We start from the raw sequence: 9,096 nt of genomic DNA, 5'->3' as shown, positions 1-9,096 counted from the left end.
CAAGAGCTGCTGTTCTCCATCCAGCTGTCCACATCATAAAACCCATCACCACTAACTGCCCCCTCTTTCTGGCAGCCTCCTGATTTGAATGGACGAAGGAGACCAAACTTCTTGCAGCCTGGATGGTGATGCTTCTCGAAGAAGGTTGAGGGGCATTGTGGGTGTGATGTGGGGAACCCTGGACTGCTGCTGTGCCGGTCCTGCGGGTGGGCAGAAGACTTCAGTCTGCAAGGCTGTCTGTATGGCGCCCTTAGCTAGCCCTGAAACAATGAGACGGAGTGTGGAGGAAAACGGATCATCCAGAGGAGACATCATTCCAAGATAAGGAGTCGTGGCAGCCAGTTTACTGTTCATGCACTGAGCAAGAGCCCCTTTTCAGCGGTAAAGAAGTTTCGCTCCAGATCTGTACCTGGCAGCTTGGAGCCATCTCCAAACGACTTATTAACTCGAAGCCATGTCACCAAATTATCTCTACTACTGTTCCACCGGAGAATGAGGTGTTACAGTTAGTGGGTGGATAACCTCACACATAGAGATGAGATCTTTGTGGAAAGTTTGATTCCCACCCACCCCTAACAACCAAATTCATGTGCAGAGAGAAACGGAACAGCCCAAGGAAGCTTGCTCATCTGAAATTTCCATCTGGGTATGGTATTTCACTCCCCTGGAAGGTCCTGACTCTCCTACCTTCTGAATATAAAGGCAATCCAGAGGATCTGTCCCTCCCCTCCTTCACCAGGGGCTACAAATCCTGCCAGGACCCAGAGCCGTCCTCTCATTGGTGCATCATTCCAAGGAGAGATTTATACTTTGGGGTGAGGGGGATGGTTATTTGATCATTTAAAAAAAAAAAGTCCTTCCCTTCCTCCTTCCCTCTTTCACTGTACAACACAAATCCCCGTTCCAACACGTGCACGACAGCAGAGCCGAAATGTTAACGCAGAAAGCAGGTGATAAATCATAGGGCGATTGATTCAAACCTTTCCAGGGAATGGGAAACACATGGTGGGTCGTTCTAATTAACTGTTTGATATGGCTGCAGTGCGTTCGGGTGTAGTTTCCAATGTTTTACATTTGGCTTGTCACAGACCTCTCCATGGTAACTGAAGTTTACCGGAAAGCCAGCAAATCCTTCATTCGAGAGAGTTAAAGTGACTTGTTACAGTTCGGCTCGACCACAACAAAAAAAGAAAGCCCGGCGTTTCCGCTGAGAGAGCGCTCTCTTCTCCTTCTCTTTCTTTCCAGCTGGAAAAATAAAACAAAATAAAAGGTCCTTCTGCCTTATCGGTAAATCTCCAGTGTTTATTTTTTGGCGGAGTACAAGAACTTGGACCCGTTACCCTTAAAGCCACATGCTGAGCACAGCGTGATTTGGGTGGGACTGTAGCTGAGTTCAAGGAATGGGAGAAGAGGCTGCCCGGCTCATTTCTCCTAGCTCATCGTTTTGACCACATCACCCTTCTCCGTGCATCCCTCCACTAACTCCCCTTTCTCCAGCGCAGCAAACAAGCTAAATGTCTTCACTTGCAAAGCCCTTCCATGGTGATCCCCACCCAATCTATCATTTCTATTCAATCGCAATGTCCACTGCTTCCACGATTGTCCCAGCCTCCCTCCCTTACTTGTTACATTTTCAAACAAACCCCTCCGTGCTTTCCCCTTTTGAAAACTCTCCTTTGCCATGGTGCCTACCCAAAACTTAACAACAGCTGGGCAGCTGGTGTGCAGACCACTGCCCATCACACGGAGCAGCATTGTTTCCTTGAGCTCCCTGTCTGTCTCCAACCATCTGTTGTCTCTTGTCTTAGACTGACCTTGTCAGTTCCTTTTGGGCTGTGTTTGTACAGTGTCTAGCACCCTGGGGTCTGGGCCATGACTGGGCAGCTAGGTGCTACCACAACACAAATAAACAATAATACTTTTCTTACAAAAACCAGCCTCATGTATCAAATCCAGCCCTGGCTCGAGGCCGCACAGCTCCCGTCGACTGGAGACCATTGCTTGAAATCAGTGGGTGTCCAGAAAGGGGTTGAATTTGGTCATCTGGATTCTGTTCTTGCCTTACAAGATGTGGGTAACTCCCATTCAAGTTACTCATGTGAGGCCTGATTTGCATTTCCCAGCACCTTGTGTCATTATGAACCCCAGTGCGTAGGGAGTATAATATGCCACTAGATCAGAATGGTAGTGCTTAAGGGAGTGCTTTGCCCTCACTTTGCTCTGGAGCAGTGTAAATGCCTGTACAAGGTGCAGAAAATGGGCCCCATGGAGAGAAATTGCAGGGTCTGCACAAGAACTATGCTTCAGCTTCTTAAAATCTCAAACTAGGGCTTAAGTGAACCTTAACTGGGGCAGGCTCTCTGCACGGGGGAGTTTCACCCAAGCTGCATGGAAAGAATCCATTCTTTAGAGTGGACGAGAGTGGACTGATCAGGAGATTGGCAATGGCATAAAGTGGGTCGGTTAAGGTGCTAGCCTAGGACTTGGAGTCTCTGCCACAGACTGTGTGACCTTGGGTGAGTCACTTAGCTCTTTTGTCTCAGTTCCCCATCTGTAAAATGGGAATAAGAGCCCTGTCCTGTGTCGCAGGGGTGTTGTGTGGATGAATGCATTCAAGACTGCAAGGTGCTTGGTGCTATGGTAACGTAAACCCAATAAGTACCCAACATAGATAGTCAGTCTGTCTCCAGAGGGCCGCCCATCTGGAACTGGCATGACTACAATTTGTTGCAGTCTTATGGTGGCTTATGTGAAATGAGCTCGTGGAGTCTCAACACCATACCTAATGGTCAGGTGCCGCATGACGTCTGGCCCTCGCAGAAGACAGGCTGAGGTCTGAATGAGCATGGCTACTGACCACATCTCTGGTGTTGTCTGTGAAGGCCTGAGCAGGGTCTCACTGGTGGGCTGAGAGGACCTTGTATTGCTATTTTACCTGCTTGGTAAAAAGAGGAGTTCACTCTCCTCAAACGCCAGCCTAATACTTGAACCAGTGCTGCGCGTGCTTTAAGAAAAACACTCTCGCCCACTCTATGCTTGCCATGTTATCGGCATCTGTTTCAGTGACAGCTCAAACCAGAACCCGAAGGGTCTCCGTCAATAAAGTATGCTAAACCATCAGTAAACACGAGGGCCAATTTTTATTTATAATCTGAAAAACGTTTTACTCGGGATTTTGGGCTCCCCATCAGCTCAGGCTGGGTAAGCTCTTCTCTTCCTGTCCTGAGCTGCTGCAATATAAACATCTGCTAGCCCCCACCCCCCACCCCCAGTGGTAGGCGCAAATCAGTGCGTGAAGCAATCACTGTCTTTAAGGGCCACACCCTGCAGTACTAATCGGTATTCACTCGGCTAGGTCCATAGTTGTCACGCTGTAGCTTCACTGCTCTGGGGCTTCAGTGTAGACACTCACTGCAGTGACGGGAGAGGTTCTTCTATAAACCCAAGAAGCCATTCTTCTGTTGACCTAGCGCTGTCCACACTGTGGGTTACGTTGGCATAACTATGTCGCTCAGGGGCGTGGATTTGTGATGCCCAGGGGAAAGACGTAGTTATGCCTATGTACGTTTTCAGTGTGGATCAGCCGTACATCTTTACCTGGGCAAAGCTCTCACTGAAGCCAATGGGAGTTAGGAGTGAGCCAATGGGAGTTAGGAGTGAGCCAATACTGAGTAAAGACCTTAATATTGAGGGCAAAATCCTGATGCTGCTGGAAACAATGGGAGTTTTGCCATTGACTTCAGTGGCACCAGGAGCTGGCCTTGTCCCGTCATTTGTAAGATGCCATAGAGGATGGTAAGATCTTGGAATGCAGGGGCTTGTTTTTCAGGGTCAAACTTCCCCTTTCCCAGCTTCCCAGGGGGGATGAATAAGATGTGAGCCAGATAAGCAAGAGTTAAATCTTTAAAAACTTGATCATGTCTTTTGGGTAACATGTAATAAAAGGATGGGTGGGGAAGTTTTGTGTAGCAAAGCCAGAGCATTAATCATCCTTGTCTCCCTCTGGAGACATAGGTTCAAGTCCTACTTAGGTCACAAGTGCAGACTAGTGTGGTGGTCTCCAGTCAGCCCCTAGAGGATGTATCTGGCCACTTCAGAGGACCATGGGACAAGACAGCACCTGTTGCAGTCTGCTCAGAACAAACCCCGAACTGGAAAAGTTTGGGGTGCTGTAGGTCAGGACTGAGGTGTATTGGCAGAGCTTTGTGGAGGCCAGGGTCATAATAATGCAAATCGGTACTGACCTGCATCGATGGAGCTGAGCATGGGGGCCAATGGGATCCAGGTACTGTGAAACTGACGTGCAAGGCTCCAAAAGGGACACTGTGGTGTATCTGAGGACTGAAATAGCAGGGCAGAAGGTGCTGCAGGAGGGAAATTGGTGGTGGGGGGGGGGCACTGGCAGAACTGGGTGTGGAGGCCCAGTGCTGCAATGTACCATGATGCAGGTGAGCAGTGGGGTGCATTGGCAGAGCTGTAGGGGGACCCAGACCTGGGTTTGCAGGAATGCTGCAAGGAAGACCTGGTATTTTAGGGGAATGCCCCAGGGCAGTGGGTGCTGTCTGTGGGGACTGAGGTGTTCGGTGGAGCTGGGCTGGGTCCCAGCTGGAATGACAGGGGATCAGAGTCAGCCCTGGGGTACAATGCCAGAGCTGTGTGGGGAGCCCAAGACTGGATTAGTTGGAAAGGGGTGCTGCATGCTTAGCTGTAGGTCCTTCGGCACAGCTGCTCATTTAGCATATGCTGCTTCCGCCCGCCGCGTTCCCATCAAAAATGAGGGGCCAGACCATTATCACGGAACCAAAAAATAAACAAACGTTTCACCCCTTTGTGTTCGAAAGCGGCTTTCCCCATTTCCTGTGCTTGGCACATTCTCCCACCGCGGGCAGCATGCCCTTTTCCACTGGAGGTGCACAGCCTGGGAGCTGGGGGAGGCCAGGAGCAGCCCCAGCTGGAAAAGCCAGTCTCACTGCAAATGAAACGCAAACATTAATTTGTAATGCTTATTGGATTTTTTTTTATTTGACCCTTTCTGCACAGGGGCTCTCTGGAGCTCAGAGTCATTATTGAACATCTGGCCAAACCACTGCTGGTTTCATTTATTGGGGAATAACTTATTTGTGGCTCTGGAAGGGAAATGGCCCAACTGTTCATTGGACACATGTATTTGGCCCTTGGTGGAGCTGCTTGAATAGTCGAGAAAAGGATTCACTAGAAATTTAAGGCCTGATCCAGATCCATAGAAATAAAAGCCACCACTCCTACTGGTGTAGGAACCGGCTCGTTCTCCACAACTGCTGGGAAAAATAAGTCAAAGTAGCACTTTATTACATACTATTAATGCTTTGTGACTGTCATTTTTAAGTATTATTAACCCATTGTGAATATAATTGGACCAGCTCTCACTATAAGGAGATCAAATCATTTTAAGCAGGACTTACCACTTTCTCTCTTTCTTTTCATCCCTCTTTCTTTTTCTCCTCCCCATCCTTCTCTTTGTCTCCATTCCCTTCTTTACGCTCCTCTTCTCTCCCTGTCTCTTAGCTACAAAGCACCGTTTCCTGTGCAGAGCTGACACCTGAGAAAGTCCTCTTAGGCCGTGCTGTACTGTTAGGGAAAAAGCGTTTCCCTCCCGTCTAGGGTTGGGAGGGTAGCCTTCCCTGGACTTCTGTATTAGCTAAACAAACACAGAGTCAGGTCTCTTAGATAAAATGAGGCACTTTAATGCTAGCAAGTACGACAGCTGAAGGGCTCACCAATTCCTACACAGAGGAATATGGCGAAGCCCAGAACAAAGAACAAGGTATAGCTTTTATAGCTTGGTTCAACATACTTTGTGATATCTCTTCCAGTTCAAACCGGTCAACCCCTGTTGGTCTGAGTCCTGAGGTATGAACATGGAGGCCCATCTGTATAAGGAATTCTTTCCCCAAACGGGGAGTACAGGTTACACATAGTTCAGTACCCCACCTCTTTCAAACCAGCCTGAGAAGCCTATTCCTGCCATATAGCCGGGGCAGCATTTGGGGAATGGTCCTTGTGAGAGGGTGGCCATCAAATCCCCCCTCACCCTTCTCTTCTGCAGACTAAATAACCCCAGTTCCCTCAGCCTCTCCTTGTAAGTCATGTGCCCCAGCCCCCTGATCCTTATCGTTGCTCTCCACTGGACTCTCTCCAATTTGTCCACATCCTTTCTGTAGTAGGGGGCCCAAAATTGGACGCAGTAGTCCAGATGTGGCCTCACCAGTGCCGAATAGAGGGGAATAATCACTTCCCTCCATCTGCTGGCAATGCTCCTACTAATGCAACCCAATATGCTGTTAGCCTTCTTGGCCACAAGGGCACAATGTTGACTCATACCCAGCTTCTCGTCCACTGTAATCCCCAGGTCCTTTTCTGCAGAACTGCTGCTTAGGCAGTCGGTCCCCAGCCTGTAGCGGTGCATGGGATTCTTCCGTCCTAAGTGCAGGACTCTGCACTTGTCCTTGTTGAACCTCATCAGATTTCTTTTGGCCCAATCCTCCAATTTGTCTAGGTCACTCTGGACCCTATCCCTACTCTTCAACATATCTACCTCTCCCCCCAGCTTATTGTCATCTGCAAACTTGCTGAGGGTGCAATCCATCCCATCATCCGGCTCATTAATGAAGATGTTGAACAAAACCGGCCCCAGGATCGACCCTTGGGGCACTCCGCTTGGTACCGGCTGCCAACTAGACATCGAGCTGTTGATCACTACCCATTAAGCCTGACGATCTAGTCACCTTTCTATCCACCTTATAGTCCATTCATCCAATTCATACTTCTTTAACTTGCTGGCAAGAATACTGTGGGAGACCATATCAAAAGCTTTGCTAAAGTCAAGGTATATCACATCCACGGCTTTCCCCATATCCACAGACCCAGTTATCTCATTATAGAAGGCAATCAGGTTGGTCAGACATGACTGGCCCTGGGTGAATCAATGTTGACTGTTCCTGATCACCTTCCTCTCCTTCAAGTGCTTCAAAGATCCTGCAAAGCTACAAGTAACCACATGGAGGTGCCCCCTGGTGAGTCACTTCTATGCCCATGGAGCTCATTCTGGGGCAGGGCCCTGTCGACACTGATCCTTTCGTGTTATAGACTCGGCCAATGTGCCAGCCTGTGGGGCCTTCTGTTTACCGTATTTAGCAACCTCCTCAAATTGCTGACACCCTGCCAGATGCAACAAAGAGCAGTGATGGCAAAGGAAGCCTCACATTGTACTAGGAAATTCCTTTTCTCTGTGGCTCAGCCCTTCCACCGGGCCTGAGAAGTGGAACGGGCAATAGCTGGGAGGGTTTAGTTTGGTACCAGGTCAGACTTGCACCCAATCCTGTCAGAGATCCTGAGAAAAGCGCTTAGGTTCAATCACAAGGGAACAGATTTTACTGGGTACCAGCAATGAAGAGCCTTCCTCCTGCTTGTCAGAACAATCATGCAAGGAGGCTGGATGGCTGATGGGGTTGGCAATGAGCTACTATGGAGCCATTTCCTCTAGGACACCAGGTCCAATATGCAGCAGTCCAGGAGTGACTGAAAGATCTTACCATGCTGTGATGATTGCATGCCATGTGTTGGGCATGTCACTCCAGTTGCCAGCATGCCCCGCTCAAAGAACCCCTACTTGGCTCCCTTCTTGGCAAGCATGGGAAAGGGGACCAAGGAGCGAATGGGCCATGAAGACTGAACTCCTTCTCCTCTTGAGAGGTGACTGCCACCTCCACTTGATAGCAATTAACGGTGGCCTTCAGGCTCCTGGCAAGCTGCCAGCACGGCTCTCAGCTGAGGACCCCTGACTTTGGCAATGGTTTCCCTCTTCGTTGCCCTGTGACTGCCCCTAGCTCTAGCCCTGCTGTGGCACAGGAGCCAGCGAGGGACGGGCATCACCCTGGAGGGTCAAGGGGCAGGAGGGTGAACAATCTGAGGTTCCAATAGTAACCCCATCATGGATCTTGCTTTCCCAAACACGTCCAATGGGAAGCGTGACGTTCCCAGATGTCAGGCAGGATGGAAGCCTCTTCCGTTGGGCTGTAGGCGGGGGAGCCCAAGTGTATGCCGGCACCCAATCCTGCTCTTGTTAAAGTCAACAGGAAAACTCCCATTAACTTCAGTGGGGGCAGGATCAGGCCTCAGAGGGGGCATTGCAGCTATGGCAAACAGCCATGGCCTGATTCGCCTCTCACTTGCACCAGTCTGACTCCACTGACCTCTGTGGAGTTCCTCCAGGTCTACACCAGCGGCAGCCAGAGCAGAGCCAGGCCATCAGTCTCCAGGGGGGTGTTGTATCCAGGCATATCTCCTTGGCCCACTTCCATGCACGCAGCCCTCTTCCCCTGCTCCCCCTCCCTTCCTCGCTGGGAGAGCAGGTGCTGGGAGATAAGCTTCCGAAACAAGTCGGATTCTCTCTGGAAGCCGAGTTCCCACCAGCCTGTGGGAGGTTTCACACAGCTCAGCTCCCTGGCATCAGTGCGCTAACGAGGGGTGGGGGGTTGCACAGAGGGGGGGATGTGGAAGTGTGATAATGCAGGAATGCAGCTCCTCACCACTGCCCTGGGAGGAAAAGGGTAAGGGGAACCAATGGAGACAGGCAGGGAAGGAGAAAGCAAGCCTGGGAAATAACAGGGCTGTGTGCAAACCCCACCTTCCCTGCCTAGGCTGTTAACCCATTCATTCTTTATTCCCAGTAGGACTGTCTGCTGAGCAGTAGAAACTCAAGGGCAAAAGAGGCAACCCCCTGGTGGAAAAAAATCTCTGTTCCCAGCCTGGAATTTGCTTCCTTGGCAGCAGCCACTCACAGACTTTTTGTGTGTGCACACGTAAAATTGTCTAAGACGAACACAGCCTGAGGTAGAACTGGGCAAGGATCCCAGGAGTCCTAATACCCACTCCCCTACTCTAACTGCTAGATCACGCTCCCCTCTCAGAGCCCTGATCCCCAATACCCCTGTGAATCAGTAGCAGCACCAATGGAAACCCTTCCCCCCCCCAATGTTCCCTAGTGTAGACAAAGCTGCTGGATAGCCTTGGGCAAGTCACTTCACCTGTCTGAGCCTCAGTTTCCCCACTTGTAAA

This window comes from Caretta caretta, chromosome 22 (assembly GCF_965140235.1).
Source record: "Caretta caretta isolate rCarCar2 chromosome 22, rCarCar1.hap1, whole genome shotgun sequence".
In the NCBI taxonomy this organism is placed as follows: domain Eukaryota; kingdom Metazoa; phylum Chordata; order Testudines; family Cheloniidae; genus Caretta; species Caretta caretta.
Note: the sequence above shows the minus strand (reverse complement) of the source record.